This window comes from Suricata suricatta, chromosome 10 (genome assembly GCF_006229205.1).
Source record: "Suricata suricatta isolate VVHF042 chromosome 10, meerkat_22Aug2017_6uvM2_HiC, whole genome shotgun sequence".
Lineage (NCBI taxonomy): Eukaryota > Metazoa > Chordata > Mammalia > Carnivora > Herpestidae > Suricata > Suricata suricatta.
In genome coordinates, this window is record NC_043709.1 from 104184405 (window position 1) to 104212021 (window position 27617).

Genomic DNA, 27617 nt, shown 5'->3' on the forward strand with positions numbered 1-27617 from the left:
AGAGACTATTGAATGCTGAGAATGAACTGAGGGTTGAAGGGGAAGGGGGGAGGGGGGAAGACAGGTGGTGATGATGGTGGAGGGCACTTGAGGGGAAGAGCACTGGGTGTTGTATGGAAAACAATTTGACAATAAAATATTATGGAAAAAAAAAAAAGACAAAACCACGGTCTCTCAAAAAAAAAAATAATAATAAATAAAAAAAAATAAAAAAAATATCATCCACAGATGTTGTGTTTGGTCCACCAGATCTAAAATATTTTACACTCGCTCTTGGCCAAAAGGCCGAGAAGCGATTCAGATCTACAATATTTTTAAAAATTCTTTTTGCTAGTTTTCTAAAATGAGACAATTTCACATAAAAATTTAAAATTTTAACCTCTTGAAAAATCAAGACTGAACAAATTTGGACCTTCCTTTATGCAAGACAAAACTGGTAGTTGGCTCCTTTCCAACAAAAAGGTACTTGCCAGTCCCTCATGAAATCAGCGAGGGGCACAGGACCGTGGCATGCTGCCCCCACAGCCCCGAGCACCTGGCTGTACGGCTCCTGGCAGGCGGCAGAGCCATTTTGGCTGCGCTGTTGTTACCAAGATAGTTTTTGTTCCCACCGAAAAGAAGTTTTCTTTGGGCAAACTTCTGTGAGAGCAAAGCCACATGTCTTATTTTGAAACTTCAATAGGATTCGTACCTGATGTGGCAAAGGGAAGCTCAGAGTTTGCTTCTTTTCTTGCTATCTCTTTGGAACCCACCTCTCCCTGCACATAAAGATGGCATTTCTTGAATCTTGCTTTTGGGCCTAACTTCGCTAGACTTACTGCCGACACACTCCTCAGGGAGCTCGTGCCAGAGCTGATCAGAGGATGACCTTCTTTAGTCACTAAGGTAGACATTGCTGGTTATCTGCTCAACTTCTCCTTTGTTCCTTACCATTTTGTTCAGAGTGGTGATATTTTCAGGAAAGGTGGACCCAGCCCTAGACAGCGAAATACGACTGGCCTGACCCATGGGAGGGACCCAGGTCTCTTTGACAGTGATTGGCTTAGGATAGGCATATGATCTGATCTAGTCAGAGACCTAAGGGGATACGAACATTGGCTGGGGGACATTTAGAGCAGACTCCCCCCTTTTGCCATCTGTTTATTGTCACAATGGTATGTAACACTTGGTGCCATAGCAGCCACCTTGTGATCATGAGGGCAAAGTCAAGAGAATCACAGAGAAGCTAAGACAGAGCCCTGATGTTGTTGAGCCACCAAATCATCCAGACGTCTCCTTCTGGACTTCTAGTCATGTGAGATCAGGTATGCCTTTATCGTTCAGGCCACTTCTACTTATGCATTCTGTTATTTGAAACCAAAAGCATCCTGACCAAAGTGTAAATTCTACTCATAAGTCCTGTTGCCAATTGGAGTGCTTCCCTGGGCCTCATCATTTGCTCAATGTGTTAACCATATTTTGGGGTAAGTTTCTCATGTAGAAAGCTACATTCAACCAATTTATGTTGGTATTGTTTTTAAATCTCAAGAGGTTAAGTTTTTCCTCATTTTTGACTCCAGAGTTTATGTGCAAATGATGTGACCTAAAACCTGTATTACAAAAGACTCCGAGGTTAGCCAAAGGAAACAAAGGACAAACGCACAGACCTTGCCCCGGCAGATGTACTTCCACCAGCAATCCAGATTAAATTAACAAGCAGGCAGAGAGGGTCACCCGCCAAACCACTACTGGTGGCCAGCTCTGAAGACCTATGAAATGCTTTGTTTGCTGCCAGCCTCCACCCACGGGCTTGTTTTAATTAGAGAATTAATAGTCCCTTATGTCAGGAAGGCTGCAGCTGCGTCAAGCTTCACCCCACCCCAACACCTGGGGGAATAGCATTTGGTCACCCTGTTCTTGGGCTGGGAAGACAGCAGCCCCAAGCACTGGCCACGGGCCCGTTGCTGTGCCCAGAGCTTTATTCGCTAACACTAGCGTCCATCTACTGAACACCCGCCACGTGCCAGGTGTCCCTTGTCATAACGCTACTCCCTAAAACGACACTGTCATTACGGGGCCCATTTCACACACAAGGAAATCAAGGCTCAAGGTGTGCAAGTGGGTTGCCTAAGACCAAAAAGCTGAAAAATTGCAGTGCTCCCTCTGTCTCTGAAGTCAGCTCCACCAATGCCGCTCAGATCCGGAAGAAGGGGGCCAGGGTTGTCACCACGCTCCTGGGAGGGGCCTTGACTGCGGCTCATGGCTCTGAACACATGCTTTCTGGCAATCGGGTTTTACCCCCAAGTACTGAGCCTGAGCCTGCCTCTTAAGTTCCCGGTCAGTAAAGGAGGGCTCCCGTGTCTGGGCACACATGCCCAGATCTGTTAGAGTGACCAGCTGAGGGAAGTGTCAGGCCCCTTGCGCCCCACATTCTGTCTCTTTCTTGCCTGTCCCCCGCTCTGGAAATAGCCTCTTGATGACAGCCTCCGTTAGTCAGACAGAATCAGAGGCAATACCTAAGGTGTGTTCTTGCCAAGCAGTTTTAACCAGAATCTAATCAAACCTTTTAGATTTAATTTTCAGCTTATAGGAGATACACAGATAAAGGAACAAAGCAAATAATACAATGGGGAAATAATCAGACAAAATCATGGTATGGAATAGTATATGAGACATGCAGGTCAATAGCTGTCTCTTCAAGAATCAACAACACTGGGGCACCTGGGTGGCTCAGTTGGTTGAGCATCAGACTTTGGCTCAGGTCATGAACTGGCAGTTGATGGTTTCAAGCCCCACATCAGGCTCACTGCTGTCAGTACAGAACACATGTTTGATCCTCAGTCCCCTCTCTCTGCCTCTCTATCTCTTTCAAAAATAAACATTAAAAAAAAAACAAACGAGGGGCACCTGGGTGGTTCAGTTGATTGTCTAACTTTGGCTCAGGTCATCATCTCATGGTTTGTGAGTCTGAGCCCTGCATCAGGCTTGCATGGAGCCTGCCTGGGTTTCCCTCTCTCCCTCTCTCTCTGCCCCTCCCCTGCTCTCTTTCTCTCTCTCTCCTAAAAAATAAAGTATAGGGGCACCTGGGTGGCTCAGTCGGTTAGGTGTATGGCTTCAACTCAGGTCATGATCTCATGGTTCATGGGTTTGAGCCCCACGTCAGGCTCTGTGCTGACAGCTAGTTCAGAGCACGGAGCCTGCTTCAGATTCTGGATCTCCCTCTCTCTCTGACCCTCCCCTGCTCATGCTGTCTCTCTCTGTCTCTCAAAAATAAAAAAACATTAAAAAATAAAAAAATAAAGTTTAGGGGCACCTGGGTGGCTCAGACGGTTTAGCGTCCTACTTGATCAGATCATGATCTTGCAGTTCATGAGTTTGAGCCCTGCATCAGGTTCTGTGCTGACAGCTCAGAGCTGGGAGCCTGTTTCGGATTCTTTGCCTCCCTCTCTCTCTGTCCTCCCCACCTGGTGCTCTGTCTCTGTTTCAAAAATAAATAAACAAAAAAAATTTTTATAAACTTAAAACAATTTTTTTAAAAAGAATCACCATTATAAAAGGAGAAGTGATTGTTCTGGATTAAAATGGATGAGAGAAATAACAACAAAATGCAATGCATGATCCTTGATTGTGTCCTGGTTTACAAAAACCGACTTTAAGAGACATTTGGGAGCAAATGGGAAAACTTGAATATGGCCTTGTTATTAAATTAAATTCTATAGTTATTTTCTAGGACAATATCCTTACTTTCTGGAGATGTCTTTGAAGGAAAAAAGTCACTGTTTATAATTTACTTTAAAATAATTCAGAGACATAGGAGATAATAGGTAGGGAGATAGAGGATAGAAGGAGCAAATATGGCAAAATATTTACCATTGTTGAGTCTGGGTGGTACATATATAAAAATTCCTTGTACTATTCTTTCCACTTTTCTGTATGTATTTCAAGCATAATAAAAATGGGGGGGGAACCTTTCATAACAAAAGTTTACAAACTAAATGAAGATGACCATAGGGTAGAGACCTGAAGCCAAAGCCTCTGTTGGTCAAGTTTTGCCTACCTGGTCTCCTAGTTGGTGTTCTGCCCGGATGTTGGGCTCCCCTGATGTTTCAGCCTGGACATTCTGAGGCTTGTAGGAGCTTAGAGGCTGCTGAGGCCCCTCGGAGCAGACCAGGAAGAACTGGTTGTGGGGCTGGATGACCAAGGCCGGGTTCCTAACTGGTGACTTGGAGTGAAGATAAACGTGTCTCCCATAAAGGGACCCCTGAGAGAGACAGACCCTGGACAAAAAAGCAAAACTCCCTCCTGGGCATCTCTCCCAGTGAGAATAGGAACAGAGTTGAAAGCATAGTCAGAAATAAATGTGTCAATCAATACACTGTATGCTTTAAACTTACACAATGTTATGAGTCAATTTTATGTCAATAAAGCCAGAAAAAATAAACAGCACAGTAAGATAATGGGCAGCAAGACTGGGCCCTGAAGTTAGAATGATTTACCAGAGTAGAAAGTCATTCCTGTCTCTAAAGACCAAAAATGAGGTTGAGGTTCCCTGAGTCAATTAGCAGACTTAGCACGTTTTCCATAAAACACCAGTGAACAACTTTACAGAACTTGAAAAAATGATCACATAACTCATATGGAAAAGTGGGCCGAAGATACAGATTTGAAGAATGTTTTTAGAGATTATAAACTCCTTGAGAAGGAGAATCACGCCCGCCTTGCTTATCTCCAGACCCAAATCCCCATTCTGCCAAAGGAGCTTGCATACAATAGATCTTCAAATATATTTTTTGTGGTTGTTTTGGTATTCAAAAAATTTTTAATGTTTTTAAACATTATTAATGTTTATTTATTTTTGAGAGAGAGAGAGATAGAGTGTGCAGGGGGGAGGGGCAGAGAGAGAGGGAGATACAGAATCTGAAGCAGGCTTTAGGCTCTGAGCTGTCAGCATAGAACCCAACACAGGGCTTGAACCCATGAACTGTGAGATCATGACCTGAGCCAAAGTTGCACACCCAATTGACTGAGCCACCCAAGTGCCCCTTCTTTTTTTTAATTTTTAAAATTTATTTATTTTGAGAGAGAGAGCCCATGGAAGAGGGGCAGAAAGAGAGAGAGAGAATCCCAAGCAGGCTCAGAACTGTCCACACAAAGCCTGAGGTGGAACTCAAAACCATAAACTGCGAGATCATGACCTGAGCCGAAATCAAGAGCCAGATGCCCAGCTGACCTGAGCCACCAGGTGCCCCTGTCACAGCCAGTTTTCTTAAACATAGGAAGAAATTCCACTCTCACCTTCTTTTCCCTGTTCATTAAGGTTGTAGGGAGAAATGAGAGATACAGGACAGAATTGTCCTCTAATGGTCTCAAATGTAAGCATTGGCTACCAACAGGTCAGTCAACTCTGTTAGGATCAGGACCAGGTCATATTTCTTCTGTATTCCTTCAGGTCCAGCAATGTTGGTCACAGACTAAGTGCTCAAAAAACATTTGGAAAATTGAAGGAATAACATCTGAGGCCAAAGAGCACTAATCTTACTTGTATGAAGTAGAGCTCAGAGAACCTTCCGGAGAAGGAGAAGGTATACTTGGCGCAGGAGGTCTGGCAGAGGGGTCATTGACTCCATACAAAACCGTATAAGAAATGCTCAAAGATGAGATTCTGGCTCTTCTGCCATTTGGAACGCCCTGACCTGTAACAAGGAAACTTCTAGAACTTCCCATGATGAAAGTTTTAGCTGAGGCTACAGCTGGAGCATCTGGGATCAGGAAAACAGGCAGTCACTTGAGCTGGCTGCCTTAGTAACCCCCCTAAGGGGTGATTTTATTGGCTAACCTGGCCTCTGGAAAAGGAAATGGGCTCTAGGCAAAGAAATTAGCATTCTAAAAGCAAGCAGATTTGTCAAGTAGAAAAGGACTCTGAGAACTGAGGCTCCAGTTTTACACAGCAGGGTCCAGAGAAGGGAAGTACCTAGCCCTGAACCACCTCACTTGTTAGGAGCAGAGCAGGTACTAACTAGAAACTAGCAACTGACTCCACACCTCCACCCCTTTCCACCTGGGCCAGCCTCTCCCACGAGACATTCTGCCTCACCACCCCACAGACAGACGGTCTCACTGTTCTTCCTTCCCCAAATCCATCCACCCACCCACTGGCCTTTGCCATCCTTCCCAATCTGTGGGTGCCATACAGTTCTGAGGCGCATTGTGCTCAGCAAGCAGCAAGCTGGGACTTGTGGTCTTCCTGAGTTGTTGTTTTTGGCTGCTTAAAAAAAGCTGGTGGCCACTGACTGCACAGAGGCATATGCAAAAGGCATCTGCGTTTCTAAAACTGTCCCCAGCCTCCAGGCTCAGTGCCAGAGAAGCAGACCCTTTGTCAACAGAGATGGCCTGGCTTTGTGCACTGAGGGAGGCAAAAAAAGTCTGCTGGTATTAGACTCACCTCTAGGGGAGAAGGGAAAGCGAGTCATCTATAGAAGTTCCAGTAAATGCTCTCGTTTGAACAAACAACAAATAAATAATAAGATGGAGAAAGAGCCAATGGGGAGGGAACAAACAAACTCTTGAAACTGTATTATAATCAGAGCATAACTCATTCTGGATCCTCAGGTGCAGAGAGGGGTGGTGTGTTTATTAACCTGGTCAAAAGGCATCAAGGCAAATTAAGTTGCAGCCTAGCCTTGCCCAGAACAATTTAGCATGCAAATGTGACTAGCACTGGGGCTGGAAGGGGACCAATAAGGTCTTGGGCAGTTGAAGAGGGAAATCGAAACTGGGCTGCCTTGAAAGTGAGGGGAGTCACTGGGGAGAACGGAGCAGGGGTGGGGACGGCTATCCTGTTTCCACCAGGGACAATTTTCATTGGTTTGGTCCAGCTGATATCAAGGCTAAGAGCTAGCTGGTTGGGCCCCCAAGGACCATGCCAAGTCACATATGGGAGTACAGCAGACCGAGGTCCAGGAATATTTACGTGAGTCTGTGCCAGTATTAACCCAGCAGGAATGCCTACCCATCAGCACCACTGCTCCAAGGCCAGGAGGGCATTGCCAGGGTGTTTGCACAGCAGAAACTAGCATATGGGCCCCAAAGAAACCTTTCAGAGCAGGCGGAGGACAGGCTATCCCCCTGTGAATCCCTCTCTGGTGGTTTTGCTGTGGTTTCAGAACCCGTGGCTAGGGCAGAGGGACCACGAGGGCCCCTGGCCGGGTTGCTTTCTCTCCTCCCAGCTGCTTCAGTCTCTCTCACAGGCTCCTGGACACAAAACAGCTGAGCAGATAAACAAGTCACCACCTGCTCCCTCCTCCCCCATGACACCGCCCATGTCCCCAAGTCCCACCCCTTCTTCCTAGCATTCTCTCCCTCCATTCCTCCCTGAAGCCAAACTTCCGAGCAGCAGCAGCTGCCGAGGCTCTCCCCTCCTGTGCCTGCCTCCCCAGCACACCCTCAGCTCGCCCCTCCACGGCCCCCCTCTGCCCCTTGCTCCCCACCAATGGCAAATGAAGAACATATGTACAGAGCCCTGGGCTCTCCCCCTTCCCAGAGCCATTTCAAACAAAACAGTTGTGCTTTCTGAAAGTAATTCGTGGAGCCCTGGGTCCCCAAGGAAAATGAGTTTATGGCATCCACAGCCCTGGAGCCAGTGAGTGTCTGGCCACTTGGCCCAGAGCCTCTCTGCCACACACAGGAAAGCTAGAAGGAAGGGGTTAACCTGAGCAGAAGTCAGTAGGGGCCCAGCTCCATTCCAGACTGCCAGGGAGGCAAATCCCTGGGATGGAGGGCAGCAGGAAGCAGCTCAGAGAGGCTAGAAGGCCATGGCCCAGTTTAAACCTTGAATAAAGGCCATCTTTTTGGTCGCCTACATGCATGCTCACACACACACACACACACACACACACACACACACAGTGTATTCTTATTACCAAAATAAAGGTTGTCACAACAGACTCTGGGTTTGGTAGGCAGAAGCTCTAAGTTAGTGCTGTTTAATAAGTCCCCAGTGCCAATGGTAGGCATTACTGCAGACCTCAGTGGGTGGGGAAGACAGCAGAGGAACCCCAGAGGGCCTGCTCCCAGGGTGGGGGAATGTGTGAAGGGAGGATCCCCCAGAGGACTCGTTGGCAATTTCAAGTTTAAATTTGGGTCACTACTGGCTCACCTGAGTTCTCAGAAGCTGAGGCCACTATTACTGGGAAGACAGTGTACCAGCCCGTCTTCACCTTCAAGCTTCCCTAGTTCTTTAGAGCTCTTTAAAAAAAAAAAATGTAGGGACTCCTGGGGGGCTCAGTTGGTTAAGCATCAGGCTTCGGCTTAGGTCATGATCATGGTTTGTGGGTTCGAGCCCCACATTGGGCTGTGCTGACAGCTCCAAGCCTGGAGCCTGCTTTGGATCCTGTCTCCCTCTCTCTCTGCCCCTCTCCTGCTCACCCTCTGTCTCTGTCTCTCAAAAATGAATAAACACTTAAATAAATAATTTTTAAAAATTGTAATTGAAGTATACTTGACATACAACTCAGAGAGCTCTCTTCAGTGTTTTGTGGACAAGCAGGGAGTGGATTCATTTGTTTGAGGAAAATAAACCTGGCTTCCATTTGCCAAATGTTTCAAATCTGTCATAATCCAATGCTATTTTGTGGAGAGTAGCAGCAGCACTAGGCTGGGTAGCAAGGAGCTGGGTTTGAAACTGTGAATGGCAGAGCGACAAGTTACATTACCTCTCCGAGCCTGTTTTCTCATCGGTAAAATGGAAATAGTATAACTACTCCATGCTTTTCAGGTGAAGTGAAGTGACAAGGCAAAATTAATGAAACACACCTGAAACACCAAGCATTCTGCTCAGGTCCCAGCCGCTGCTAGGTAAAAATGTTTATATTCTGTGAGAGACAAAATGGCAGTGGACAGTGGAGATGGCAGGCACAAACCCAGTGGCTCTGAAGAGGTCCATGTAGAACCACTGCACGGGCTGGAAGGAGGCTGGTGAAATTCTCCAAGGAGAAGTCAGTGGACATTTCTTCCCGCTTTCTCCTTGGAAAGCAGCATTTCCCAGCCTCAGCACTACTGACATATGGGGCCAAGGAATTCTTTACTGTGGGGGCCTGTCTGGTGCATTATAGGATCTTCAGTAGCATCCCTGGCTACCCACTAGATGCCAGTACCAACCGCCCTCCTTATGACAATCAAAATGTCTCCAGACATTGGCTGGTTATCCCCTAGGGGCAAAAGAGGCTCTGGCTGAGAACCAGTGTCCTGAGCTGGGAGCACAGGCCTCCTTTTAGGAGACTGAACCGAGGCTGTGCTCATAGTAGGGAGTCAGTAAATGTAAGAAGGATACATGCTCACCGATACCTTTCTTTTAAGCAAGAGAGGCTCTCACAACCAGAGAAGGAAGATGTAGCTATGGAAAAGGCAACGAGTTGGCCATTCTAAGAAATATAATGGATGTGGGAGGGGGAGGGAGAAGCAGTGGCTGCTATGAACAGGCTGGAAGGAGAGGCTGGCCAGTGCCCACCACTGACCTCCCCCACCCTCCCTCCAGGAGGCACTCACTGTCTTGGAGGGAATTCTCCACTTCTGGACTTTTGTTTGTCTCACCTTATTTGAAGAATGGAGGTAAATTTGCGCCTCAAACTGGAGAATGATTCAGGGTGCTAGGAGTCGGATCTGTTTCTGCCCTTGCTTTGTAACTAATGAGATGTATGCCCTTAGACCAGCCATTTCATTTCTCTGCAACTGTTTCTCTGGCTGTGAAACGTGGGCGTTAAGAGCTGATGAGTGCTAAGGTCCCTTCCAGCTGGAAGTTCTAAGGCCTGTGAGCACCACAAATGTGATTAAACCAACTGGCTAATTAGGGCAACGTATAGTTCCATCCTACTGCACTGCAAGCCAGCAGGGCAATTCTCCGCTTGTCTTTGTTAAGAACTATCGCTGCCAGAAAAGCTTTTGTGAATTCCTGCTAGAAAGCACTGTGCTAGCCACTGTGGGAGAGAGAAGACTTTCGCTCTTTCCTTGACAACCTAAAGAAAATTATTTAAAAAAAAAAATAATTCCAATAAAAGGCCATCAGTGAAAAATGCCTCATACTCTCCAATGGCTTCAAAATCAGGCCAACCAGAGTTAGAAGGCTAGCTCCACACTAGGAGCCCTTAGGCGAGTCACTTAATCTCAGTTTCTTCATCTGTGAAATGGGCATAATAACAGCACCTATGTTACAGGGTAATCGTAAGAGTTAAATATCTGCAGGAAAATTAGCATTGTGTTTGGCATGTAATTAAATGCAAAAAAAAAAAAATTGTTCACAGCAAATACTTGTTGGATACCCTGAACCAGGCACTATGCTAGGCCCTGGGAACATGGAGATAAGAGACAGGGCTCTACCTTTGGAGCAGTTCGCCCGATGGTGGGGAAAGAAACAGAGACCAGCTGAGCGGGCGATGACGGACCAGGGTAGGAGGGCCGTGGACACAGGGAAGCATCTGGCCCTGACCACAGGACATGGAGCGGAAGTAACGTCTGCGCTGGGTCTTGCGGCACAGCCCACAGTCTTCACTTGGGTTAAGGACACAAAACATTCCAGATGAGAGAACACATTCGCCAAGAAGCCGAATGCTCAATGCTTCTGCAGAAACTGCATGCACTTGATCATGGATGAGTACGCATGGCACAATGGTCCTAAGTGAGCCTGAACGTTAGTTCCCCAAAGAAGGGACCAGAACAAGAAATACTTCCTTTTTTATCAGACACACTGTTTCCCTTTTTGACACAACCACCAGGCAGCTCAGAGCTAATTTTTAGGCTCAGTGTTGCACACTTCCCTGAAACTAGGTTGTCTGGTATAAGTATTCTCTTGCCCCAGCTTCCTTCATAGCCTGGACCTCAACCATTAATCTGGTTTTTGGTTTTATGGTATCCATTAATTATAAACTTCCTTAATTCCTTTTTGAGTATAGTTAACACATCAGTAAATAAATGAATGGACTATGAAATACAAAAGTGCATAGATAAGAATGAAGTCAAGCCTTGTAGGGCGAGCCCCCCCCACCCAGGGTGGCGAGTTTGTCTTGTTCGCAGCCTTATCACCAGTGCCTGGGCCAGTACCTGGCACCTGGAGGAGCTCAACAAACCTCCGCTGACTCAGAGAGTAACATTAGGAGTTTTCACCTAAAAGAAGCCTTCTCCGTAGATACAAAAGAACTGACCTGTGGGAACATTCACTGGCCCTATCACACATTTGGGCTCCATGTTGGACTTTTTTGTATCTTGTTCCCTACTTGCTTAGGCTCATGGCCTTGCTGCTCCAGCCAGATGGCATGCTGTACCTCACGGGCAGATGCTTTGCCGCATGTCTTAGTCTCCCCCAAATCACACTCAACACGGAGCTTGTCCCAAAGCAGCTTCTCTGAATCTCTGTGGTTTTAGCCTAATAAATACCTGCAATCCTTTGTAGTTGAAGAAGGGGGAGCAACCGGGACCCTTCCAAGTCAGGCTGGACTGGTTTTCCTCCCTGACCATGCATTTGACCACATGGAATAGTATTTCTTTCATTCATCCGAATTAAACAATGACTATTTGCTGGATGAAAGAAGGAAAGAACTGCTTCTTATTGGTGTGTTGAAGGTCTTTGTGCACTTTTATCAACTGCACTTGACCCCTCCCACAAATGGCAAGAAAGTCCAGGAGGAGCGGCCAGTCTTCTCGAGAAGGGACAGAGGGTCCCAAGGAGAGAGGAGAGAAGAGGGCAGGTGTGTAAAAGCCACTGCCACTGTTGCCCTCACAGGACGTAGACCTTTTCTCTCAGCTCCCTTCAAGAGTCAGCGTCAGGGCAGTGACTGGGGCAGTGACACATGGAGCACTCACGGCCTAGCTGGGCCCAGCGCTGGATCCCAAATGGCCTCTCTCACACCTTCCTTCCTTCCTTCCTCCTTCTCCTTCTTCCTTTCTCTCTCTGTCTCTCACAGCCTTTTTTTAGTGAAAGGACTCCCTTGACAAGAGTGTCAGGTTTCAGTTGTCTGTGTCCTGGGAAATTACAAGATTGGTCCCCCTTTCTCTTTTTAACCAGGATTACACATTCAGAGTGAGTTGGCTCCCAGAGCCTGCCCAGCTGCCACGGGGCTGGAGGATGCCAGAGACTTCTGAGCTGGGCCGCACAGGGCAGGGTGGGCAGGTTGGGCAGGTTACCAGGCCTGCTCTCCCCCTTCTGAACTCCAGGGCCCCCCCCTCAGAATTCTGAGGGCCCCAGGTGGAGCGGGGTGCAGCTCAGGCCTGTCCTCCCTGGTCAGGCGTCTGGCCACCAAGTCTCCTCCCCTTCCAAGGACAACTACAGCAAGAGGAAAAGATAGGAAACACCAGGTTATTTGTGATCTGACCATCCTTTAGAAAGAGAAGCATCTCACAATATATACATGGAACAAACCATTATATTGTATATCTTAAACTCATACAATATGTCAATTATATCTCAATAAAACTGGGTTAAAAAGAAAGAGAAGCAGGCCAAGAGGGTAGATAAGATTATGAGAACAGCAGAGGGGAAAGAGTGAAGAGAGACAAAAGAAAGGAGGGGCTCTATAAATTTCCTGCAGTCATGGGTCCTGAGCTCTCGCCACCAGGAGGACGTGGGGCTGACCTGAGTGAGTACATGGTCTGAAACAGTCTTCGGAAAATTAGAAAGAATCAAGGGACACCTGGCTGGCTCAGTTGGTAGAGCGTATGACTCTTGATCTTGGGGTAATGAGTTCAAGCCCCACATTGGGCATGGAGCCTGCTTAAAAAAAATTAGAAAAGGTCAAAATAGGGATTATGGGGTGCGGGAGAGAGGCTGAACTCTTCCATTATATTTGTTGGGTACAGCTCTTCTCTGCATCGATAATTGGAGCAATTTGCTCCTGGGTGTAAAAGTGCACATATTGTCCCCTAATTTGAAAGGCCTGGGAGATGTGGCCTGGTTTTGGCCATTCCCACCTCTCATGGACAGTGGAGATTGTGCACTCCTAGCATACTGGAGGCTAGGCATCACCAAAGCCCTCATTTTACAGGGGGGAGAAGGAGGGCTGAGAGATCACAGGATCCCAAGTTCCCTGAGGGGCTTTGGTGAGGGAACCCACTCCAGAACCCAGGCCCCAACACAGCGCCTCCTCCTCACACACCACAGCAGGGGGTGCGGGGTGGGGGTGAGGCCACCTAATGCCTGAGTGCAAAGTGATTTAAACAAACAAAACAGACCCAGTGCCAAGGTACACAGGCTGTGGTTGTGGAATAGCGTTCCTGAGGCAGAGGTTGGAAATGGAAACAGTCAACTTTTGGCCTTTGAAGGTCTCCGAAAGGCCAGGCTGCTGCCAGCCTTCCCCAGGCCGCCAGGGCTCCCGCCTGGCTGCTAGGGCACTTGGTATTTTCCAGGACACAATATTGGGCACCTTAAAAGAGGAATGAAGGGAGTCAGGATCAGCGTCTGGCTCAGATTTCCTTACTCAGGAGGACACGGTCTTAGGAAACTGCCCACAGTGCACAGTCCTATCATTCAAATGAAACATAAAACCCCAGCCCTGGGAAGTCACACGTGGTCACCAAGGACACCCCGGCCTGGGGCTAAGCCAAGGGCATTAGCCTGGGCGGCTCAGGACAGCTCCGCCTCTGGGATCAGTCCTTTTCTCAGACCCCCGGTACCACCCCACCTGTCCCCTCTCAGGACCCTCCAGCCGGTCCCCCTTAAGTGCAATATTCCCTGTGCTTACCTTGGGGCTCACTGTGCTGTAGAAACAGCATGCAACTTCCAAGGGTTGTGAGAACTAACTTTCCTAAGAGTGTCACCAGCTGCAGACGCCCCTGTCATAAACTGTCCCAGCTCTAAGCCGCCTAGTGCTTTTATCCCCTCCCTCTTAGCTACTCATTACCCAGCTTAATTAGGCCAGGAAATGCTCACGCAGAGGACACTCTCGGCAGGAGGCGAGGCTGGAGGAGAGATTCTCAGCAGCTCCGCTTCCTGAGGCTGGAGCTGGGGGCTGGGGAAAGCCTGGGGAAGGACTGTGGAGATGGCGGGGCTGTGTCCTCCAGCGAACAGCTGCTGGGAAGGAGGCAGAGATGCGCACATTTGCTCCCCAGGCCCTCCAGGGAGCTGAGGGTTGCACTTGTTTACGGGAACAGCACCGGATCTGAAAGCTGGGACGTGCCTGCCCATCCCCACCCTCCCCCTCCCATCTCAATTAACTATCCCCACCCCCCCCCATGCTTTCACCCTCCTAACCACTTACAGTATTTCAGCCCAGTCCCTGACAGAATCACAGCCAGACACAGCCTGAGACTGCCTCCCACATTAGGCCAGCCCCTGACCTTCACCCTAAACTGCTTTGGTTGTTTGTGGGCCTGCTAGGCCTCCCCAGGAAGATAACACCAAGGTTCTTATGAGGTGAACGCAGAAATGAGTTAGCCTTTCTGCTGCAGTGGTGGGCGAGAGGCAGGTAACACGGTCTGGGGGTTAACACACGGGATGGAGGGTCTGAAGCCCAGCCTCGCTGTCCTCTGTAATTCTGTGACCTTGGACAAACTGTTTCATCTTTCTGAGGCTCAGTTTCCTTAGCTGTGAAAACAGAGCGTGCTACCGACCTGCGAGGCTAAGACCATCTCCTATATATTCATGGCAGAGACAGGTGAGCGTTCAGGAGGAGCAAGCCAGTGTTCCCCATGGCGGGACTTTGACCAGGGGCTTTGCCTCTGAGCAGTGAGGAGGTCTGCACTGAGTGATGCCCCACCCCCACTTCTCTTTAAGGGAATCTAAGAAAAGGGGCAAGTTATATTGGAGCTCTTATGATGTATCAGAGCCATTCATACTTACATGATTTCATTTAATTATTCAGTTATCTGTTGAGGCTTCCCAAGACAAGTGAGCTCAGAGAGGGTGATAGCTGGTGAACCGGCAGGGCAGATCACGGGGTCTGCAGATCTTAGCAGGATCTGCTAAGCCTGAGACTTGGCCATGGCCTGGAAATGTCAGGCCACCAACCTACAGTCAGGAGGGTGACCTGAATCCCAGCACCAACCAGTAGATCGTCACTCTCCAGGAGGGGATTTTGAAAGGCTTCGAGTCAGAATGTCATCCAAGAATGAGTCTGTCGCGGGGCCTCTCTAGTCCCGTGGACACACACCCACTGACATTTTCAGCAGTCCCTGGGTTCTGGTTTTGTGCTTTGCTGCTTCCCTTACAACAATGTTTTCTGAGAAAATGTACATTTCTTGACAAGTGACCTCATTTCCCTCACCTGTAGGAAGACAAAAGTGATTCTTGCTTCTCAGACATCCAATAGTGCCGTGATCAGAAGGCTCTCAAGTAACTTTGAAAAGTGCTTCCCATTCTACCAAGAAAAAAATGAAAACATTCCATAGTAGGAATGGGTGGGGGTGTTGAGGAGGATGGGGTACCTCCAGTTCTATCCAGAGGAGGGCAGTAGTCTGTTTACCTATAGAGAACACCGGGGACCTAGTCTTCCCCCATCCCCAAGGGACTCTTTATCTGCTTTTGATCCACCTAAGGAATGGCACTCCTACCTCCTCAAACTCCTGTCCATTGTTTTCAAGGGTCCATTTACTTGACTGGTAAAATGGTTCTCACTTGAAATCCATAAAATCAAAGGAAGCTCCCAGCTAAGCAGTCAGGGGCACACTGAACCTTGCAATTCTAAACCTCGAGGGTCTCCGGATTTGTCTACTTGTGATCTGAGGTGAGTGGAGTCAGGGTAAAGCAAACAACTGAATGGCTTCCCAGGATGCTAGGAATGTTCTCAGGCAGGACTTCTCTGCAGCTCCAGGGAACAAGACCTGAGTGATGTAACAGGGAAGCAGTGTGGGCTTTACACACAGAAGGCCCTCAGTGCTGGAGCAGCCGGTGACTCATTCTGACTGGCCAGAGGCAAGGCCCGTGCAGGCGGGGGTGAAGGTTTAGGAAGGCGTAGGATGGCCTGTGCAGTGGGCAGGGTGCGGGATCTTCTACCCCAGGAGTCTGTTTAGGATAACCTCAGAAGGGTGAGGGCGGGGGACAGAGCTGCTGGGACACAGAACCGGGACACTGGCTCTGGCACACAGGAATTTCCCTTTAGGCACCATCTGCAGCACCTTTTAGGCCTGGCTCTCCTTCCTTCAATCTGCGCCCCACTCCTCCGTCATCCCACCCACTGGGCGGCATCCTCTTGGGGCGGGGGGAGGAGCTCCTACACTGAGGCTGGAGTAGGAGATGCTGCCTCCACCCTGAGCAGCTTGGGGGCAAACATCTGCTCACGGTCACGGTTTCTCCCTACTTAGGGGAGGGACCTGGTGGAGCTGCACTTTGGAGTCTCCTCCTCCAAGGGAGCAGGGAAAAGCTGAAAATTCCCCTGGGCCTCAGAGGATGGATTTTCAGCGTGTCATTCCCACAGGGCGGGGGAGCTGCTGGCAGGGGAGCTTGGCAACACCCCTATTTGTTCCCTAGCTCCCTTGTGCCTGGCAAGACCACGTGGCTGAGGGATACAGTCACCTGTGTCCCTCCCTCCCCTCTGGGTCTGCCCCTGCGCTGCTTCTAACCACCAGGCCTGCAGCCCAGCACCTGGAGTCTTGGGTGTGGGCAGGCGTTGCTCTCCCCAAACTGCTGAATGCCAGGCCAAGGGCACTGAATCACACATACCACAGGGGCTGTAGGTTCATACAGTCACCGGCTGACCTGCTCAGGAAACACAGGGATTTGTTCCAGCACCTTCCTGACAACCCCACCTACCTAACACCAAGTTTCAAATGCCAGGTTTGAGATCGAGGGAACCACCGTGAAGTGATTCTGGAAATAGTGGTGTTAGGGGTCTAGTGGTAAACAGAGAGAACAAGGGAAGCCCTGCTCAGGTGACAGCCTGCAGTCTGCTGGTGGGGTAAGCACTACAGGTAGTAAGCCCCCATGCAGATGGAAGGACAACTGTGGGGAGCCCAGGAGGCAGGTGAGAGCTGCAGCAGGTGAAAGGAAGGTGTCTCTGGGAAGTGACGTTTAAGCTGAGGTGAGCAGAGGTTAGGCAGGCCTGGCTTGTCTGGCAGGTGGCTGTGGAGTTAAAGTTCTAAGACTATATGAGGCAACGCGTTCCAGAACCCAGGCAGGCTCCAAGTCAGAGTTCTGATTCTGGGCTTTTTAATGATTCATTGTGTGGTCAGACTAGCAGCCCTTAATTACCCTGTGGACGATGCTATCAGCCTGTCTCCCAAGGATAAGAAACGTGTACCTTAAAAGTGTTCTGAGATCTCCAGACAAGACCCAACACATTGTTATTATCAGTTGCAACATGTTATTTCTAGTTTCTACCCACTCCTCAAAAAAACGAGCCTTCTCAGAGTGGTGTCCCATCCCTTCCCAGCCTCATCCGGGCACTTTCCCTTAAGGTTAATATAGATTCCCGCAGAGGGTTCCAGATGCCTTCATTCCCTCCCTCCTAGTGGATGTTCTTGCAAATGCAGAGATTCCTGTTCCCGCTGGTTCTTCTTCCATGTCATCTTTATCATGACTTTTGGTGACTTTTTTTTTTTCAAGGACATGATAAAAGTGAATCAAGTCAATGCCTCTACCCCACCGGCCCCGTGCATTGTCACTGTCCCCAATTCAGAGCACTTCCCACATGACCTCACTTGGACATACGCACCTATCAGCTGGAATCAAACTCTGGGTTTATGATTTCTCTTCCAGTATATGACCTTATCTCTTGTTTTTAGCTACTGCATAGTATGACTTAGTCTGGATATTATTGCTGGTTTCCTATTTATTTGTTTTTATGCACTCCCATGTTTACTGCTACATTATTGACAATAGACAACATATGGAAACAACATAAGTGCCTGTCAGTGGATAAATCCACAGAGATAAATACTGTATGGTTATCACCTTTATGTTCCATCTAAAAAGCCAAACTCATAAAAACAAGTGTGTCAAATGATGATTATCAGAGGCTGGGTGGTGGGAAAGTAGGAATGATTTTTTTATGGCACAAATTTGCAATGAATAGACAAATAAATGACTTGTTTCTACTGATGGATTTTCGCCCCCCACCTTTTTTTTTTTTTTTTTTTTTTTTTGCTATTGTATATGGGTAACTTCTTTACAAGGAGGGTTTGATTTCAGATATTTTTCTTTTCTAGAAAACTTTCTTCAACAGGGCAAGATGAGGTGAGAAATCCACCACCGATAATGCTATTTTTGTTTTTCTTTTAGTTAAGTGCTATCTTTGGAATCACGCCCATTTGCTCCAGGGCCAGGCAAGCTCACACTATGGTGACCTCAGACTTGTCCAGTGCCACCCCCCAGCTCCCCATCAGTGATTGTCCTAACCCTGGTCTGAGGCAGTGACCAGTCATTCCCCTCATTTTGTCTGATAGCTGCCCTGTCTCTGATGGACCAGGCTCATCATTTCCAGCTTGTGTGTGTCTCCCTCCCACTGTGGGAAGAAGTTGGGGCCTTCCCCTCAGCCCTTCAGTGGAGCCCTTCAGACCAGAGTCATGTTTTACCTCAACCAGCACCGCAGCCCCCCCCCCCCCCCCCCCCCCCCCCCCCCCCCCCCCCCCCCCCCCCCCCCCCCCCCCCGCTACCCCCCTGGCAGGCTGCTCTGTGTGACTATCTTTCTCTATTGAGGCTTTTCTCTGCCTGCCCTGATCTCAGTTGTCCATCTATTATTTCCTCCCTGTCTTCTCCAAACCTCAATTTCTAGGGTTTCCACCCCTAGCCTGAAGCCCTCCTGTGCTCTCCACTCTGCTGCCTTTCTTTTCTCCCACCTTGGGACCTTGGCTTTCCCTACCTACTCTGCAGGTTTTGCCCCCTTCACTCTCCCCTGTGGTCTCTTACCCAATAGCCTCTGCTCCTAGCATCTCTTTCCCTAAAGCGTGTTCGGTAGCCAGGTCTATGTGACACAAAGTGAAAAAGGTTGGCAATTATCTAATGAGTCCACACAGTGCAGACAGCTAATTAAAATACTCTTGACACACGAATCCCCTTCACTGAATGTGAGGCTGAGTTCCAATGAAGACTGCCCTGTACAAAGTCTGCCACACCAGCCAGATGACAGGGTGACAGTAACTGATGTTTACCTCACCATCAAGTGAAAATGTCAGGACCTCTCTGGCTGCCACCTCCCCGTAGTAAAGGATATTTAAAAATTTTTTTAATGTTTTTATTTTATTTTTGAGAGAGAAAAATAGAGTGTGAGTGGGGGAGGGACATAGAGAGAGGGAGACACAGGATCCAAAGCAGGCTCCAGGCTCTGAGCTGTCAGCACAGAGCCTGATACAGGTCCAAGCCCACAAGCTGAGCTGTGAGATCATGACCTGAGCTGAAGTCTGATGCTTAACCCACTGAGCCACCCAGGCACCCCGCGGATATTTAAATACACTGCAAACAAAACCAAAAGAACAAAACACAAAAAAACTACTTTCTTAGAGTTGGTGTGTAACTATGAACTGAAATCCATCCTCAAAATAGGAAATTTCTGTGGAAAGTGCTATTTGAGGGGCACTTGGGAGGCTCAGTCGGTTAAGGGTCCGACTCTTGGTTTTGGCTCGGGTTGTGATCTCAAGGTTCATGATTTCGAGCCCCACATCAGGCTGCATGCTCACAACGTGGAGCCTGCTGGGGGTTCTCCCTCTCTCTCTCTCTGCTTCTCCCTCACTCTCTGGCTGTTTCTCAAAAGAAATAAATAAACTTAAAAAATTTTTTAATGAGAAAATGTTGTTTGCATGATAATGTAAATCCCAGCATTTTGTTCATAAATGTGTCCTGTTGCAAAATGCAGAGCAGAACTAAGAGCAACAGGTTTTGTGACTCCAAAGATCTTGATGCTCCTCCCTCCTGCCTCCTCACAGAGGGGTGCACCAGAAGAATGCTGTGGAATGAAACAGTTAGTTAGCATTGGTTTGGGTGCTGGGGTCTGGTTAAGGACAGAAGCCATTTCTCTGATCTCGATACATTTAATTTCTACTTGAAAATAGCAATCAGAGAATATTTAATATTCTATCTCAATACTTTTAGTAAACACGTAAATGATTTCAGTTGTTTTCCTGAACTGACAACTAGAGGTATTATTTTATTTTGTTTTTGAAAATGAATCAATAACCAGGGACTTTTATCAGTTTAAAAAGTTTTGATTATTAATACTGAACTGGATTTAATACAGCTTTGTGGAAAGTATTAATTTAAAACATACCTTTTTGAATAAGTAAGACAAAAATAGATTTGAAGTTTTTCTGAGGAGTATTCTCTAAAAAAGCATTCTCTTGGGGCACCTGGATGGCTCAGTCAGTTAAGGGTCTGACTCTTGGTTTTGGCTCAGATTGTGATCTCAAAGTTCAGGAGTCCAAGCTCTGCCTTGGGCTCTGTGTTCACAGTGTGAAACCTGCTTGGGATTCTCTCTCTCTCCCTTTCTCTGTGCCCCCACCCCTGCTCTCTTTCCCTCTCTTTCAAAACAAATAAATTTAGGGGCGCCTGGGTGGCTCAGTTGGTTGAGAATTCGGCTTCTGCTCAGGTCATGATCTCACAGTTCGTGGGTTCAAGCCCCATGTCGGGCTCTGTGCTGACAGCTAGCTGAGAGCCTGGAGCCTGCTTCGGATTCTGTGTCTCCCTCTCTCTCTGACCCTCCCCTGCTCGTGCTATTTCTCTCTGTCTCTCAAGAATAAAAAAGAAAACAAAAAAAACCAAATAAACTTAGAATATAAAATAAAACAAAACGGCATCCTCTTTCTTTCCATCTTTACCACTATTCTGGGCTATCAGCCCTGAGAATGGGATTTAGTAAAAGCATTCCTATAGCAGAGCAAATACTCTTTGCCTTCGCCTCCCTCAACCTATCTGCTGAGGTGCCTTTCTAAATGTGAGCTGTTATCTCCCAGATTTGGAGATCTACAGGTTGGTCTCAGGCCAACCACTAAGTGATTCGACCACTTAGCTGTGTGTCTTTGGGCAAGTCACTGTCCCTCTGTGAGCCTCCATTTTCTCACCTGTATTACAGGGAACATAAGAACCACCTCCCAGGGTTGTGGTAAGACATAACTGAGACACCCGATTTGTAAAATTGCTTTAAAATAAAACACAGGAGCTCTGGGTTGGGGAACCTGGCTGGCTCAGTTGGTAGAGCATGTGACTCTTGATCCCAGGGTTGTGAGTTCAAGCCCCATATTGGGTGTAGAACTTACTTTACAAAAAAGGAAGAAGAAGTATGCTCTGGGACATAAAATAAAACACAGGATGTCCTTGATTAGCTCTAATGTGGATAAAATTACAAGTGCACTTGCTTTGTTGACTTGTGTGAGAAATACAAATATGGGGAGGGTCACATTTAAATCTCTATGATTTATGAAGCAAATTAAGAAAAACATCACAGACACAGTAGATTTTCCACGTTAAGGGAAGGCTTCAGCAAAGTTTCAAACATGCCATCTTTATATTTCTCTCTTGTGAAGAATAAAATCTAGGATTTATCTAATTTCACAGATCTTCAGGACTAGCAAACAAAGCCAAAGTTAGGACAACAAACCAGGGCACATCCCTACAGAAACCTCCATTGTGAGCATCACCCAGGGGGGCAAAGACTTCCCTGCAGACACCTGGACTTGAAGACAGACACCTTTCCCTTTTGTTTCTGCCCAGGGTCCCTCTTCTGTGGTTCTTCTTTTACTCCAAGGTGAGAAACGCCTGTGACACAATCCGCACACAGCGGAGAGGCGATGCTGTGTGATAGAACAAAATCATTGGTGGCTTATGAGTTAGGAGAGCTTAGATGAGTCTCAAAGCCTTTGGGTCTCAGCTTCCTACAACTATGAAATGAAGATCATGATACCGCCATTGTAGGAAATGTGTGAAGATTAGATTAAAATGCATAATTGAAAACAGTTTGTATATTACATGGTTCTCTACACTACAAGCCATTATCATGATAGACAATTTTTTAAAGATTTTTTACCTTTTTTTTTCATTTATTTATTTTTGAGAGACAGAGTGTGAACAGGGAAAGAGAGGAAACACAGAATCTGAAACAGGCTCCAGGCTCTGAGCTAGCTGTCAGCACAGAGCCTGACGCGGGGCTCGAACCCACAAACCGTGAGATCATGACCTGAGCTGAAATTGAACGCTTAACTGACAGAGCCACCCAGACACCCTGTTTTTTACTGTTAAGTAATCTCAACACCTAAAGTGGGGTTTGAGAATCCCACGCTCTACTGACTGAGTCAGCCAGGAGACCCATGACAGACAAATTTATTATTAGTTTGACTTAGTGTAATACAATAATTAGCTTTTTTGATTTTTTAGAGTGAGAGTACATGCGCACGCACACACACACACATTTGTGAGCAGGGGAGGGGCAAGAAGAATCTTTTTAAGTTTATTTACTTATTTATTTTGAGAGACAGAGAGAATCCAAAGCAAGCTCTGCACTGTCAGCACAGAGCCGAATGCAGGAGTTGAACCTGCGAATGAGATCATGAACTGAGCCAAAGTTGGATGCTTAACTAACTGAGCCACCAGGAGTCCCTGAGAAAGAGTCATAAGCAGGTTCCATGATTAGAGTGGAGTCGGACACTCAACCTACTGAGCCACCCAGGCACCCCTGCTTTTCAGTTTTTAAGGATTCTATTGATATATCCCTTAACTCTGAGATTCTTGCTTCTGCTGAGTCCACAGGCATTTTTCATTTCTGTTACAGTGGTGCTGTTGTTGTCTACCTGGGGCATTTTGGTTGGGGCCAGGGTTCCTTCTTAGGATTTCTGTCTCTGCTCTCTTTATCCATTAGAGCTCACATACTGATGATCACTGTTTTAAATTCCTAATCTGGTAATTCCAACATTCCTGCCGTATCGGGGTCCTATGCTTGCTCTTCAAATTGTGTTTTTTGCTTTTTGGTATGCCTTGTAATTTTTTCTTGGTAGCCAGGCACATACTGGGTACAAGGAAGTGTTCTAAATAGGCCTGTCCTAATGTGTTGGTGAGACATGGAGGGGGGGTCAGTCTTTTACTGAGCCTGGGCCTGTACTGTGAGCTTCACTAACTTCTCAGTTCTTTTTCTCCCCCTGCCCCCACCCCGTGAGTGGGATGGATCGCTAGAGCTGAAATTGGGTATTTCCCTTCCCCAGGTCAGTTAGGCTCTGATAACACCACAGCAAGTTAGGTTTACGTTAACTAGTGTCCCCTGAGGGCGGGTCTCATTATCAACAGAAAGTTCTGGCTATTTCAAAATGGTTTCTTTCATTCTTTCCCTTCTGGAAGCCCAAAGGGATTTTTCTTTCTTTACTATGGGAATCTGGAAGAGCTCCTGAGGCAAATCTCACAATATTGTCAGGGACCCCCTATTACTGGGTCCGCCTGGAGTTTTTAACTCTCAGACTTGTCCACATGAGCCTCCAGCAATTTGTCAATTATAGTTCAGGGTTTCCTCCTCTAACCCGTTTCCAGTTTCCACTTTGAGTCTCTGCTTTGGGAAGCCATGGCTTCCTGTACTTGTCTGTCTGTGTTTTCAATCTTAGGTGCAGCAGTTTACCCTGTGTCTTTCTTCTCTTACAGATGAAAAAAAAAATGCTGATTTTTCAGTCCGTTCAGCTTCTTACTTGTTGCTAGGATAAAGGGATAACTCCCAGGCTCCTTTTGAGTTAAACCAAAAATCTCAGTCTGGCCCCATTTTCCGGGTGAGGTAAAAGAAATTCAGTTCTTACCCTATAATTCCTTTCTTTCTTTCTTTATGTTGTTTTTGCTGTTGTCTTGAGGTGTTTAAAATTTATAGCTCAGTTTGAGTGAAAGACGTATGTTAAATTGCTGGTGATTGATATGGTTTCTTTATCGTGACTTGAAGTTTTGCTTCTCCTCTCTCTTATTTTTAAAGAATTTATTCAATCCTTTATCTATTCAAAACTGAAGTAAACAAAACTTAGTGCCTAGGAAGGGAGGAAAATAACACATGTAGCCTGAATCACAATACAAAAGGCAGATTCATGTTTGTGCTTGCTTCTTCTCTGACCTGTTAGGGCTAAAAACAACAGAACCAACTATGGATAACTCAGGAAGAGCAGGAACTGACTAAAGGTGATCTCTAGGAAAACTGAAGAACCACGCCTCAAAAATGGGCAAAACCCAAATCTACCCATGAACCCTAGCCAGGACCTGCCTCAGAAACAGTCTGGCTGATAACCCCCTGTTAGGCCTCTAGGAGACATGTGACTCCATTTTTGTGAAGTATCACAACGATTTCCACATTTCTGTGACACTTCCTCCAGATTCAAAGAATTGGGCTAACCCAGATTATTTTTCTCTTGGGAAGAGGGAATACTGGGTCATCCTTTCAGGTGGAAGACAGGATCCTTCATCCCACTAGGACTCCTTCACCAGGAAAGACTCACAAGTGGCATGGAGATTTGGAAGCGGACAACCAAAGCAATGACCCAAGTTCACTATAACCTACCCTTTTTATAAGCCCAATATCCACATGCACTTCCTATAGTTAATACTTCCCAGGAGGTGGGAGACCCACTCCTCCCGATCTACATTGTCTGGCAGCAATCCTACTTCCCTTGGAGGAAGGAAGGATCAATGACCCAGCCAATGTTCTAACTCCCCTTTTTTCCTCTTTGCTTGATGACACAAGGAGACACAACATCAGGTAGTTATATGAGCTTTCATTTCAATATATCTCCTGGTGGAGGCTTTCTACTCATGGGCACTAAAACCTCTAAACCAGCAAATAACAGATACATGGGAATAGGAAGCAAACACATTTGTAAATGGGTCACTGGGTACAATTTTGCCCACTTTCATTTCCTGATTCTTAGCTCTGTGCATTTTTTAAAGTCATCTCTACACCCACCATGGGGCTTGAACTCATGACCCCATGATCAAACTTACAACCCCAAGATCATGCTCAAGACTTACAACTTCTACCAACTGAACCAGCCAACAGCCCTTAAATTCACAATTTTTATGTTAGCGGAATCAAGGAAAGAAAAAACAATCCAGGATAAGCATTTATTCTGATAAGGAAAACATAGAGGCACCCTTCTGATGATGGAAGGGGTCCAGTGTAATTAGGCTGTCACCAGGTAGCTGGCTGGTCTCCCCAGTGAACAGAAGCATAACAGAGCTGGAGTGCTGGATTGGGCTTGCAGCAGTGGTGTGTAAGAAGAAGTTCATATTGTCGAGACCATCCATTCATGACCTTCATTTGCCTGCCACCATGACCTTTATTCCTGAGCCCTGGGGTGATGGAGAAGGAAGCTCCCTGACATCCACCTGGTGGTCATCTCATCATCTCACCCACCTGCTTAAAAGCCTTTTGTGAAATGGAGGCCTTTTGATAAGAATTTACATGCAACACAAACCTACCACCCAGAAACACTCCTTCCCTGGGTTGTTGGATGGGATCAATGAGCCAATAAATGTGAAATGTGTGGCACATGGTTTGTGCTGGATAAATGGCACTTACTACCACTAAAAACCAGAATATGTAAAGTGTACAAATATTCCTTGAAACTGTTGAAAAAATATAGTAGAGAGAAATATAAACTATACCATTTATATAGTGCATAAAACAGCATTCAAAACCGGCTCTAGAACACAAAGAAACTGTGTTTCTTTTCTGGGAAAATTTCTACAAACTTTGATCCAATCCAATAGCAGTTACTTTAATAATAATTTTGAAAAAGTATTTTCATTTTAAAAACAAAATCCCAATGTGAAGTTTAGGTGCTATGGCTGGTCAGAATTTAAAAAAAAAAAGTTTTAAAATTTATTTTGAGACAGACAGTGGAGGGTGGGGCAGAGAGAATCCCCAACAGCCACTGAGCTGACAGCACAGAGCCCAATGCCGGCCTGATCTCACAGACCTGGAGATCACGACCTGAGACTAAATCCAGAGTCTGACGCTTAACCTACTGAGTCACCCAGGTGCCCCTGCTCAGAAGTTTCTGATTGTATAATATTCATGAGTATATGTAAATTATAGTAAGGCTTATTCATGTGATACGGAAAACCACAAAGAGGAAACGATTAACAGATTTTGTTTAAAGGAAATTGTTTGGTAAGTTAATAATTTACTTTTATATGACTCTTTTCTCCCTAATGTTCTAAAACTGGTGGTAGGCAACAACTGTGGTCACCACTTTACAAAATAGGCAATACATTTCATTAATAATCCAATTGATATGTATTGCCCGGGACATTGTGTGGGCTGTGGGCCCAGAGAGAAGAGAAGTTTGCTCTCGCTGCCGGACAGCTGCAGCCAGTGTGGGAGAGACACAATGTGATGCGGACAGTGCACCTATACAGAATAATACAAGAAAATAAAGAGCACCGAGATACCCGCACACATTATACGACGGGTGAGTATTCACGATGTTCTTCTCCTTAGCCTTTAGGAAATAGCCTGTGTGTGAAGGGGGAGGGTAGTGTGGGTGGAGGCTGAGCCCTGGACACAGCATAGCTCACTGGAGGTAGAGAGCAGGTCAGCTTGAAGGAGAGGGTCGACTGAGCCCCTTGAGCAGTAGCAGGAAATGAAAGGAATGAGGCAGGATGAAGGTCTTAAGGTCACACTATATGTCAAGGACAGAGCTGGTCAAAAAAAACTAGAAGTCAACACTCCCAGGATCCTAACATTACGGGGAGACCTGCTTCCTTGATATCTCATAAATCACAGAGTTTCCTAGATAATAAACCCATGTAATTCCCCTCTTTGGGAGCTATCACTAAACTAGTGTGTTTTCCCAGAGTTTCCTAGCCTTATCACAGATACAGGAGGTGGGCACCTAACTGACGCTCACTAACTACAACCAGATGAAACGTTGTCAGTTGGAAAACGCATGACAGTCTGCAGTGCACGTCTTCAGCATTACGAATCTGTCCCCAGGAGACATCTCAGTCTTTACATCTTCTTCCTAACACTGGCTGGCCACTTCAGGCCAGGTCACTTTCCACACTCTGCACGCATGTGTATGAGTGTGTATGAACGTGTGTGTGTGTGCACTACATTTGCCTTGAACGCTCAAGGTTCGTAGGTTTTAACTCCTCCACATCCATTATCATTGCAGCAGCCATATAATTGGTTCCCAATAAACACTTGCTCACCATTTGGGAAAAATTTATGGGTAAAGATACCCTTTTAGTGCTATTCCTTTGTTCTCTACTTTTAGGTGACCTTCAGTGAAATCTCTTGCTCTCGTGTTAATATTCCCAGTACTTTCTGTTCAGCCTAGAAAGAGCCCACGAGTTGTCTCCCACACAAACCAGCCATGCAGCACAAGTTTGACTTCTAAGAGTTTGTGGCTGCCTTTGAAGTGTGATTTGAGAGGCTAGGCACTTCTGCCTCCCTCCACTGATGCCTAAAATGTAACCGACAGAGATTATTCACCTGCACTCAGTATGTCATTTTCCCAATACCCTTTGTTAAGGCTTTTCCCTGAGCAGCAAAGAATACTGTGAGGAAGTCGGATGAGTCCTTCAGGAAGCTTTGAGATCTGTGAGTCCTCGGGCAAGTCACCCAAACTCTACTGCTTTGAACACGGAATACCACCCCAGCCGCGCAAAACTATCTGGGAAGCAGAGGAAGTAAGTCAGGAAAGTAGTTGGCACCGTGCTTAGCACAAAGTCAAGTCTCCAGCGGAAACTGCTTTCTTCATAACTTCCTCAGTTTGTC

The 27617-nt window shown here is 46.7% G+C and overlaps 2 long non-coding RNA genes across 3 annotated transcripts; one reads left to right on the forward strand and one right to left on the reverse strand.

Annotated features, from left to right (window-relative positions):
- The first annotated feature begins 1220 nt into the window (after positions 1–1220).
- On the forward strand, positions 1221–27315 carry LOC115304576. The gene is made up of 3 exons (XR_003914512.1): positions 1221–1304; positions 26069–26307; positions 27115–27315. It is a non-coding gene; the product is annotated as an uncharacterized LOC115304576 (long non-coding RNA).
- LOC115304575 lies at positions 13307–16685 on the reverse strand. Of its 2 annotated transcripts, none has more exons than XR_003914511.1 (5): positions 16619–16685; positions 15511–15780; positions 14801–15224; positions 13892–14029; positions 13307–13385 (listed from the first exon to the last, which is right to left on the reverse strand). It is a non-coding gene; the product is annotated as an uncharacterized LOC115304575 (long non-coding RNA). The 2 variants fall into 2 exon arrangements; XR_003914510.1 differs by having other exon boundaries at positions 14801–15317.
- Positions 27316–27617: the final 302 nt, after the last annotated feature.